The sequence below is a fragment of the Brassica oleracea genome, chromosome C5 (assembly GCF_000695525.1).
Source record: "Brassica oleracea var. oleracea cultivar TO1000 chromosome C5, BOL, whole genome shotgun sequence".
NCBI classification, from domain to species: Eukaryota; Viridiplantae; Streptophyta; class Magnoliopsida; order Brassicales; family Brassicaceae; genus Brassica; species Brassica oleracea.
Genome location: NC_027752.1, coordinates 41162088 through 41175052, shown reverse-complemented (window position 1 = coordinate 41175052; position 12965 = coordinate 41162088).

The following is a 12965-nucleotide window of genomic DNA, read 5'->3' as shown; positions in this document are numbered from 1 at the left end:
TTTGACAATCAAACACAAGTTCAATTTTTCTTTCCCATTCAAGAAAAGCATCCAGATCATTTTTGCCATCAAAACTTAGAATTTTCAATTTCAAACCACCCAAGCCGTCATTGGTTCTTTCATTTCTACCAAAAGGATTGACATCACCTTGGTTTTGATGCCTAGGAACTCTCCTTGGACGGTTGATGGATCGATCATCATCATAAGACTCTTCTCGGATTTCTAGGTCGGACCGGCTGTTCCTCCTTGGATGGCCACGTCTGGTTCTGGTTCGTGACTGAGTTGGACGGCCCTGAAGTTCGTCAAGCCTCTGATGGATTGCCTCCAAACCTGTATTCAACAAGTTAGACATAGAATCATTGAGAGCACGCATTTGCAAGTTAGATAATCCGGCATGTGAATTTCCGGGTCGGTTTCTTTCTTCTTCACTATCCATGGTTACCTGAAAACTTAATCAAGGTAAAGTTAGATTAAAAACCTCACGCACTCAGGTGTTTATCCTCACCCACACACGTGTTTCACTCAAAAAAAATTTTTGTTAGTAATCACACAAGAGAGTTCCTCCCAAAGTTCTAAGAGAGCAAACTAGATCACCCAATGAGCAAATCCAAGTGAACCACAAAAGATCAAGAGAGAAAGATAAGAGATTTAGAGGGGAACCCGCCTTAACCACCTCAAAAGCCGGATTTCTCTTCGGCCAGCAGGCTTTCTCTTCCACTACCACACCACAAACAAATTAAACTTTGGAATATCTTTTTTTTTTTTTTATACTTTTCTTTTTTTTCTTTTTTTATATAGATCTTTCTTCTTTTTTTTATGGGGGTAATGAGGGGCCCGGGTTCAAGATAGATAGATAAGAAATTTAGATGAAGAAAATGAAGATGAGATGAAATGGATTGAAAAAGAGTTACCGAGAGAGTGGCTCTGATACCACTTGATAGAACCAAAATATGGATCACTCTTTCGGTAAGGTTGATATGAACTCAGATCCGAGAGGATTGAGAACTGATGGATCGAGGGGTGACACTAAGGGTTGCGGAATAGCCCAAAGATACTACCAGAGATTCGAAGGTTGCCGGATATGACGCACCGGTCCAACACAACGAAGTGGTTCGCTTGGAGATGACCTCACCAAGAAAAGTATGAATGTTCTAAGCAAAGAAGAATGAGAGAAGACTCAAAATAAGCAAAGGAAAAATCGATGTAGATTTTATTAAGGGGATCATCACATACTTATAAGGTTTGTGAGTCAAAGAAACATAAAGACATTTGTGGGAAAAGACAACATAGAAAATAGAAATGAATGAAAACAAGACATAGAAACTAGAAATGAAGACTTTGACTAAAGACTGATCAAGGTGTGGATTCTTGTGTTGACTGGTCCAGATTCATAAAGATGTCCAGGTTCATTCTGTGGTGATCAGGTCGTTCGCGGTAAGGAGGAGGACGGACGTAAGGCTGCCCGCATGGTTGATCGTCGATGATCCATGAACGGATGAAGAGATAGCTCGACCCAAATCTTCAGAGAGCTTAAGTATCCTTCCTTTGGAGTAGTTGGAAGCATCGATCATCATGAAATCATCAAAGTGGTTGGAAAGGTCGTGATCAGCCTGATCCGGGCGTGCGGTACGTCCCAAACGGGCCAGGAAAGACAGGCTAAGTCCGGAATCTGATTCTTCTCAATGATCATGGGTTCTGGCTTGACTGTTGGCTCTAGAATGGCGAATGGGTCGGGGATGAACGCCTGTGGTTTGGCTGATTCGGTCAACAGGTCGTGGATCCATCCTTAGATCACGTCCGGGTGCGCGCGGGTCGATCCGGTACACGGCTCTGTCCGTTGATCTGGTACGGCTGAATGGCTGAACCTCGGTTGGACTGATCTGATCGTCCTGGTCACCATGCTGAGTCTGCTCCATGTCCTGGTCCAGGTCCTGGGTTCTATCACACTGCCACTTAGCTCGGTGAATCACTTTTTCTCTGGGTGATTCTCTGGCTTTTGGCTCCAGCGATGTTGGCGTCGGTTCCCCTTCCAGTGACGTCATTTGGGTTCTCTCCGGGTTTTCTCGGTTGTTGTCTGAACTTTGCTTCTTTGAGATTTTAAAGGGATAATGATAATGTTATATTTCCTATATTGTAGGATTGATGTTAATCACGTATTTCCAATTCCTAGGTAGCGTATGACATTCTCTTTGTATATAAATCCTTTGTGGGATAATGAATAAACCACACATTCTATTCATATTTTATGGTATCAGAGCTAAGATCTCTAAGACCTCATTTTTTAAACCTAATTTTTCTACCATTCATCTTCTTCTACCCATACTACCTTAACCATCCATACGATGGCTGATACATATTCTACTTCATCACCATCTAATATTACTACTCCTACGACACAAGCTAACGTCATGGACGCATCTCCTTACTACCTTGCTCCGTCTGATAATCCTGGAGCATTGATAACATCGGTTCTGATCACTCATGAAAACTACAGCGAATGGTCTACGGAACTCTGGAATTCACTACAAGCAAAGAGAAAGACAGGGTTCATAGACGGGACGATTGTTAAACCAAAAACAGAACCTGATATATCTAGATGGCTTGCATCAAACTCCATGATTGTTGGATGGATTCGTACATCGATTGACTCAAAAGTACGATCAACGGTTACTCATGTCCCTGAGGCGAAAAAGCTTTGAGAGACTTTACGCTTCAGCTTCTCCGTCAAGAATGGTACTCGCTTGCATCAACTACAAGATGAGATTACGCACTGTAAGCAAGACGGTAAATCAGTTCTTGAGTATTATGGGCGCCTCACAAAGCTGTGGGAAGAGTTGCAAAACATGAAAACAGCTCGCTCCTGCACATGTGATGCCGCCGAAGATATCGAAAAAGAAAGAGATGATGCAAAGGTTCATAAATTTCTTTTCGGTATCGATGACTCGCGCTTTGCTTCGATCCGATCGCGCATTACAGATGAGGAACCATTACCGGACCTCAATATTGTTTACTCTAGAGTTGTCCGTGAGGAGCAAAACATGGTATCTTCACGCTCCAAGGAACAACGAACAGATGCACTCGGGTTCTCAGTCAAAACAGAACCTCTCAAAGAAACTACTACGGTTGAAGTTATGCCTCCACGCTCTCGGGATCCGGCACGTACGTGCACTCACTGTGGAAGGACAGAACATGATATCACAGAATGTTTCCTTGTCCATGGATATCCAGAATGGTTTCTGGAGCAGCAACGACAACACAACCCATCGTCAGGGTATCGAGGAGGACGTGGGGGCCGCTCTAGCAACAATCGCGGCCGCGCACGAGGCCGAGCCAATGCTACTCAAAGCTCGCAAACAATCAACTCCGACCAGATAGCTTCGCTGATCTCACTTCTCCAAAATCAACAAAGCAACCTCTCATCAGAACGTTTGTTGGGTAAAACTACACTTACTGATGTTATTATTGACACATGAGCGTCACATCATATGACGGGCGATATTGCATTACTACATGACGTCTATGACATTGCTTCTTCATCAGTAACCTTCCCTGATGGGTGTGATTCTCATGCAACAAAATGAGGGTCATTGCGTATCAGCAAGGATTACGTTCTCCATGAAGTTCTATTTGTTCCAGACTTCAATTGCACGCTTATCTCAGTTTCAAAATTATTGAAACAAACTGGATGCATTGCAATCTTTACTGATACACTTTGTGTTTTACAGGACCGTTTTTCGAGGACTCTGATTGGAGAAGGTGAAGAACGTGAGGGGGTCTACTACTTTACGGGTGTTAAAGTCGCGAGAGCTTATGGGGTTTCAAAGTCGAAGAAGTCTACTTCTACTCTATGACATTGAAGACTTGGACACCCATCCTATAAAGCTTTATCTACTCTACCTATTTTTAAAGATTTTAAGATAGATTTTTCAGATTCTAGTCAATGCGATATTTATTTTAGAGCGAAACAGACACGCAAGGTGTTTCCAGACAGTCTTAATAAAGCTATTATGCCTTTTGGTTTGATTCATTGTGACGTTTGGGAACCTTATCGCACACCAGCTTCTTGTGGGGCAGTGTATTTTTTTACTATTGTTGATGATTACTCAAGAGCGGTTTGGACATATCTAATGCTTGAAAAGTCCGAAGTTGCTTTTCTCCTACGAAATTTTGTGCAATGGCTGATAGACAGTTTGGGAAGAAGGTCCAAACGATTCGGACAGACAATGGCACTGAGTTTATGACTCTGGCGCCTTACTTCCATGACAATGGTATACTTCACCAGACCTCATGCACTTATACGCCCCAACAAAACGGCAGAGTCGAACGAAAACACCGCCATATTTTTAATGTGGCTCGTGCCTGCTTATTCCAGTCTAGATTTCCTGTTGAATTCTGGGGGGAAAGCATACTTGCCGCGACACATATGATCAATCGAACTTCGACGCAAGTTCTTGATGGAAAAACTCCATATGAAGTTCTTCATGGAACTCCTCCCATATACGATCAACTACGCGTGTTTGGTTGCATGTGTTATGCACACACTCGACCAAGAGACAGAGACAAGTTCAGTCCCCGAAGCCGCAAATGTCTCTTTGTGGGTTACCCCTTCGGCAAGAAAGCATGGCGCCTATATGATCTCGTGTCTAATGAATTTTTCACAAGCCAGGATGTGGCTTTCTTGGAGGACCAGTTTCCGGGGATTGAGAATTCAATCTATGTTAAACCACCGGTAATACAGACTGATCTTCCAGCTGATGATTGGCTTCTTACGCCGGAACCACCAACGATCCAACCTGCCAGCACTACTGAATCTAGTGAGAAAATAAATATTGTGCCCCCGTCTGTAATATTACCAGCGGATACTCCTAGTGGAACACCTGACAGTGTGGAACAAGTTGCCCATGCGTCTCCTTCTACACCATCGCCTACAGGTTCAGTGTCTCCTACATCATCGCCATCTCAGTCACGTGACCAAACTGAAACAATACCATCGCCTGGACTTCTGGAAGTCCTTCGTAGAGGACAACGAAAAAAGAAACCGTCTGTTCTTCTGAAGAACTATCTCATTAACTCAGCTACTACTTTGACACCCCCTCACGGTTCTCATACTACACATGCGCACGATTAGAGTTCTCCAACTACGGGTCCGGGTAAGACACTCTATCTCATCTCTGATTATTCTTCTACAACTGCTTTTACTGCGAAACATCAGGCATTCTTGGCAAAAAATCACAACATACTATGTCCCCAAAACTTACAAAGAAGCAGTCAAAGACCCAAGGTTTAATGGCGCAATGAAATCTGAGATCGCTGCTTTGGAGGATAATTATACATGGGATGTAACTCACTTACCACAAGGAAAAAGAGCTATAAGTTGTCGATGGCTTTACTCGAATAAATACCGAGCTGATGGTACACTCGAGAGACCTAAAGCACGTCTAGTGGCCTGTGGAAATCGACAAAAGAAGGTCTCGATTACAAAGATACTATTGCACCGGTGGCTAAGATGAACACTGTTCGGTTTATTCTAAAAGTGGCAGCAGCCAAGGGATGGGAAGTTCATCAGATGGACATACATAATGCATTTTTGCATGGGGATCTTGAGGAAGAAATATATATGCAATTGCCTCCTGGTTTTCAAACAGATGACGCGACAAAGGTTTGCAGACTTCGAAAATCCTTGTATGGCCTCAAACAATCTCCTCGCTGTTGGTTTGCAAAGCTCATCAAGACTCTTCTCTCGTTTGGGTTCAAGCAGAGCTATGAAGATTACTCTCTCTTCTCGTTTGTGAAAGACAATATATGTCTTCACATCTTGGTATATGTAGATAACTTTATAATCGTTGGGAACGATGTCTCTACAATCTAGCGCTTCAAGAACTACCTCAACACCTGTTTTAAGATGAAAGACTTAGGTAAACTAAAATATTTCCTTGGTTTAGAGATTGCAAGGGGACCGGACGGTATCTTCGTATCTCAAAGGAAATATGCGCTAGATATAATCGCTGAATGCGGTCTGTTGGGAGCTAAGCCGGCCCCAGTGCCTACATAACTTAATCATAAGCTGGCTCTTGTTAAGGGCCGCCCTCTCCTGGATCCTAGCAAGTACTAGCGGCTTATGGGTCGACTCATTTATCTAACCTTTACTCGCCCTGAACTAAGCTACATTGTCCACATACTGTCCCAATTTATGCAGAAACCACAAGAGGATCATTGGATAGCAGCTTTGCGCGTGGTCCGCTATTTAAAAGGATGTCCGGATCAGGGAATTATGCTCACGTCCAACAGTGATCTGAGGTTGACGGCGTACTATGATTCTGATTGGTCAGCTTGCCCGATTACCAGGCATTCCTTAAGTGCTTATGTGGTTATGCTTGGTGATTCAGTTGTCTCATGGAAGACCAAGAAGCAACGTACGGTTTCCAGGTCTTCAGCGGAGGCCGAATATAGATCAATGGCGGACACAACTTGTGAATTAAAATGGCTCAAACGCCTCCTCCTCTAGCTTGGGTTCTCTCATTCTCAACCAATACGCATGTTTTGTGATAGTCAAGCTGCGATACATATAGCTAAGAACCCGGTGTTTCATGAATGTACGAAACATGTGGAGAATGATTGTCATACGATACGAGATGCAGTTCAAGCTAAACTTCTCACCACTGAACATATCACTACGAAAACCCAGCCTGCAGATTTGCTTACTAAGGCGTTACCTACCCCGGCATTTCAGTTCTTATTGTCCAGGTTGGGAATTCGCGATATGTCATTACCAACTTGCCGGGGGCGGGGAGTTTACACCAAACAAAAAATTCCAATGTGTACTCCATTTAATGATGTGATTTTGAGTTTACTGACGTTGAGATTACGATGGTCCGCACTCATATGAATGGCATCCAATGATTCTATCTGACAACAAATAGATAGTGTATGACTCTCTAATCAGACTGACTAATCGACATTAAGTACTGTCAGGAAGCCAAATGGCGATCAATCATGCGACCGACGGCTCTAACCTTTTTCATGCATTTTCTACTTATATAGCCTGTTACTTCAGCTTTTTCACTAAATTTAAGTAACTCACAGAAAGAATGGTGTTTTATACAAAAAGTAGATAATTGCGGATCTAATTTCAAACCATTTGAATGCTATTTATAGGCGAATCTAAAAGAAATACTCGGATGATTCAACTCATGTATGTTTAGCTACAGTTATATTTTCTATATTGTAGGATTGATGTTAATCACATATTTCCAAGGGGTAAAGGGATAATGATAATATTATATTTTCTATATTGTAGGATTGATGTTAATCACATATTTCTAATTTCTAGTTAGCGCATGACATTCTCTTTGTATATAAACCCTTTGTGGGATAATGAATAAACCACACGTTCTATTCATATTTTAGATTTATATGTTTCTTTTAGTTTCTGGTTTTGATGGGTTTGAACGACTGAACCTTCATAATTGAAGCGGAGTTCGTTTGACTTTAGTCATGTGGTTATTCCATTGGCTCTCAGTCCAGGATCTTCTCGATTTTGTTCTTTGTCAATCGAAGTTTCAGTGTTAATGGCCAAAGCGGTGTGGCGGTGGTTCTTTATCTTCCAGATCTTATCACCACGCAGCTCTTTGAACAGCTTCTTCTTTTCTATTTGGTTCCGGTGGACTTCGTTTAGAACATCGACGAACGTGCATGCCGGTGAAGTTCGGTGGCTGGTTATCGTTTGAGCATGTGTCTCTCTTCGCCAAAAGTTAACGCGTGGAGGTTCTTTGACCTAGAACTGTGAATTTGAATCATTATCTATCTGTGGGTTCTTCTTCAGCCCCGTTTGACATTGAAAAAAAAAATTGATTCGCAGGTCCAGTGTTTTTTTATGTAGAGTCGTGCAAGTCAACCAAAATTCAATGTGCCAATCTGCAAAGATAAAATTTTTTTAAAAAAATTAGAAATATTTTTAATAAAAATTTAGAAATATTTATTTAATTTTAATTATAAATCGATTTTTATTATTATTTTAATAAAAATAGTTAAAATAATAATTTTTAATATGATTAATATTATCCACGGGTCTAGCAGATCACTTCGAGGTTTAAGTGGAAGCACGTGTGAATTTTGTATTTTCTTTTTGTGGATGAAGCGGATCAAATTTTTTGAATCAAAAAGTCACACAACCTGCCAATCTGCGGGGGCGGATATTACCAGCAACCAGTGTTTTTAAAACCGGACCGACCCGATGGTTGGACCGGGTTCGACCATGAACCGGTTATATAGCCGGATTGGTCTAGTAATTGGTTCGACCATGAACCGGCCATATAGCCGAATTATATTTCAAAGTTATTAAACCAATAAAAATCACTAAAACTATCGAAAATCTATAAACCATCTATATAAACAAGAAACTAATTTATATTTATAATATTTTATGTTCAAAATTGATTTATATTTTAACTATGCATCATGTTTACTAATATTACTTTTATATTTACATACTAAAAAAATATTAAATCATATTATTGAACCAGGTTTGACCCGGTCGAACCATATTGAACCGTGACCCAAAATATTTCCGGTTCAGCTTCCGGTCCGATTTTAAAAACACTGCCAGCAACCCAGCACTACTTCGACCTAGTCACCATCTTCCTTTGAGTTTAATTTTGGCTGGGCCTATCTTCTTGCCTCGTTGTTTTTGTAAAGTTTGCCTCTTTGGGCTTTGCTTGTATATTGGGCTTTTTTTATAATAGAAACATGTTATAAAGAAAGAGAAAGATGGACGGAGAGATCCAAGCGGGAGAGTGCCTGCTACGTCAACATTGTCAATAATGTCACTTTCTCTTATTTTATTCATTTTTATTCATCGTAGTGACTCATTAATGTTCAATTTGTTTATATCTTTTGGATGATGCGTGTGTTTATATATTTATCCTCATTTTCCTATAAATTCAACCGTAGATGTACAGCGAGGATCAAGATTTCAACCTAAAATCTACCCAAAAATCGACTTTGCTCAGAAGTTGATTCCTCGACGAAAACAACCGTACTTTCCAGAAGAAAAATCATGTAATCAGCGTATACAAGTTATATACTTATTAAAGATTACATTTAATATCATATTATCATGTATATGATATATCAAAACACAATTAGTTATTTTGTTTTTATAATAAAACACTTGTTTAAAGAATACAATAATTAATGTTCTGCTTTAATAAATTACACTAGATCCTGACCCGCGCACCAGGTATGAATTTTCAGGTTTTGATTACTTATTTAACAAAATGATGTATTTGTAATATTTGATGTATTATATTCATTAAGTAAATAATTTTTTTTGACGTCTTAAACCATTTATTTATAAAGAATATTCGATATCATATAATCAAATTGAACATATACACGTAAGTAGAAAATTGTATACGATATATAAAAACAATGGTTATAAATGTAAAATATGAAGAAATATTATATTATGACATAGTATTGCATAAAAGATTGTAAATTAGTTATTAATCTTTAAAGAAAATACAATGATTTTTAACCTTATATGAAAAATTTAACATATAAAAACGGCCGATGAATTGGTCATAAAATTTTAAATAATTTTAGATGTTTTATTAATAATAAATTATTTATAATCTTTATTTTGAATCAAAATAATTATTAAATGTTCATAACACTGATATGTTAAAAGACCTTATTAGAAAATCTCATTTTATAACCATTTTTTTGGGGAGTATAACAACAAAAATTTGTCTTTATCTCTTTATTTTGTTTAAGTTCTGTCGGGAAAATATAAAAGAATCTCTTTATCTTCTTTGATGTTCAATCTGAGGCTTGTTATGTGAAAATCATTAAAATCTGTTCAAGACAATTTTCTGCGGTCAAAATAGCTAAGATTATCATACGAGTTCTTTTATATTATGCGGTCATAATAGCTATTGGAAGGTTAATATCTTTAGCCCTAACTCAAGTTTTCTATTTTCATGGTGTTTGATTTTTTCTGTTTTAGCTCCGCGCGGGTACTTTCATCAAGTCTTAAAGTCTATGTATAAACTGTAATTACAGATCGAATAAACTGATCTTTTTAGGGTTTTATATTGGCTATAACATTTCTTCTTCTACAAGAAAATCAATAGAGAAGTAATAGATCAATTGATTGGAATCAAATCTATTTTTTTAATTAAAATAATTATGGTTATATTTTCTATATTTAATAGGTACATTAAAAATATGACATGAAAGATATTTTGTTTTGATTAATATAAGATATTTGATTTTAAGTTTGTATTTATTGTGATGTCCTCGTACGTTTTTGGTTGATTTTGGTTAAATAACATTAAGTTGCAAACTTGTACTTAACATTTAAGTAATCACTTTTTGAAAGTTGATTTAATGACATTAAATTTAAATTTTATTAAATAAAATTTATTAATATAACTAGAAAAGACAAGCATTAAATAGATAGTTTAATTTAATTTTTAGTTACATGAATGTGTAAATAAGTTAGAAAATTTAAAGTTATTTTCTAATGTATACTTTTCTTTTAATAATACAGATATGTTCGCGTGTGATCAAATTTCTTATTGATTGGGTCTGATTTTCTTTCCTTCGTCGTTTGGTTCACGTAATCACAAGAGAACTCAGGTTCCATAGCGTTGATTGTTGAATCAATGCGCTGAAATTTCAAGCACCTACTTAGCATAAACGGACTAGGGCCCCATTTGTGAATAAATTATAAAGCAATTTCAATATCATATGTGGATTTTGTCTTTTCAGTATGCTAGACACCGACGACTGAGAGACCTTGTGACTTATATTTTCTTGGATTTATCTTTAGATATTTTTTGGTTTTATCTTTCCTGTGTATAATCACGAAATTGATGGGTTTTTTGAATATTTTATTTATAGAATAGCAACTATAATAAGTAATATGTACATTATACTGTTTCCCTAAAGTAGTTGAAGGATTCATAGATGTATTCCATTAATTATTACTCAATTCAAAACTACGTACATATATGCAGACAAAATTTCGTGCATCTGTATAATTTTATATACAGCTAAACAACACGAGTACTACTAAATTTAAAATTTAGACGAAAATGAACAAGAATAAATTTACGTGAAAAGGGGATGGTTGGACTAGAAATCAGGCAGATTTGAATGCGATGATTCCGCTATTTTATGAAAAGCTTACTATTAGGAAAAGTTATCATATTCATTATCAATGCATGAAAACGACGTGTAAGATTTTCAAATCGTATCAGCTATTCGTCTTTTCTTTCAGACCTCGACCTTTTTATATTTATATATATCTACCAAAATTTTCTCTAGTTTAATTTATTTTTTGTATTCTTTAAAATACAAAATCATTATTCTAGAAAACTACCATCTTCAAAGGGGAGCACATAGGGTGTGCTTGGGCTTAATATATTTGGATTTAATTCAAAAGTGGGCTAAGAGCAGTTTGGGAGGACTTGTCAAAGAGCTGTGCTTAAGGGAAGTCCTTGTCGACGTGGCAAGTGTGTATCTCCTTAAAATAAATTTTTTTGGAATCAATTTTAAAATAAGTTTTTTTGTTACATTATTTAATTAATTTTATTTGGTTAAACACACCCTTAACTAAGTGATCTCTTTTTGAGAATGTCCCATGTTTCTAGCCTAAATACAATATTATACTACTATTTTCATTCTAAGCACACACCTAACTGCTCCCACCCGCCCCTGCCAGTGTATGTATTCTTGTTATTTATTGGTTTTTAACAAGTGCTATCGACGTCTATTGGTCCTAAATTAACAACCAACTATTAGAGAGATAAATGTTAAATAAAAAAAATCTAATAAGCGGGCACAAGGAAATCTTTGGAAGTCACAACTCACAGGATGTGCGCTCGTGCGGCCGGATAAACTGACAAAATGCAACCCTGTGGCCCCGCCCAAGAGCCCACTTCTTTTTAGTAAACCCCCTCGCTTTTTATACTTCTTATTATTAACCCATTGATTAAACAATCTATCTTCTCGGGCCATCATCGACTCACCATATTTTATACTACATTTTTTTTTTTTTTTTGATAATCCAGGTATCCGGACCTCTCACTTAGTCCGACTATCCCACCGCATCCAACCGAAACTGGCGAAGAAGGTCCTGGAAGCCAAACGGAAACCATGTCAAATCCGCTGTGGCCGAGGTTCGAACTCGTGATGACGGACACCTCAGCCGAGGTTCCTTTACCACCAGACCACGAGGTCCGGTTTTATACTACATTTTTTTTGGAAAAATCTACCAAATCTACAAAAGACTTCCTATACACCAACGAATTAAAATATTCAAATACTCATTTTCTATTTTTATGTATAAACTATGGAAGACGTGAAAGGAGGATTTCTAGAGCAATTTTTTTCCTCGTAATTTATTCTTAGTCACTGTTGTGAATGAAGAGGGGAACTTGTGTATATTATTAGGTCGACCAACTGGTGTTTATATACATATGGTAATGACGGTCTAAGTACTGGATCGACATGAGATCGTACTTATCCTTAACTAGATAATGACTAGCAATAAGTAAGATAAACACCAACTATAATGTAGATAAACACAAGAGTAGAGGCGCCAGTATGATCCTGCGGATGGGCTTGGTCCGTCTTGCTAAACAGGCTGATAAATGGATCGATCACTAAATGATTTATAATAGTCACGGATTTTTAGATGTTATTTTTTTCTTTTCTTTTGTGGACTGTTATTTTTGTCTTTTAGAGTTATAAATATTAACATATGTAATTATAAATAATCAATCAAATACCGACTAAATTCAATTAACAATATAGCGTACGAGTTTCGCAACCTTTTCATATTCATCTTTGTTGCTCTTATTTTCTCATCACTACGTTTAGCTATACTAATTAACTAACATATATGTGTGTTTAGGTAGAAGTTAGATAGGAACGGCATGACCTAGATAAGTTTGACT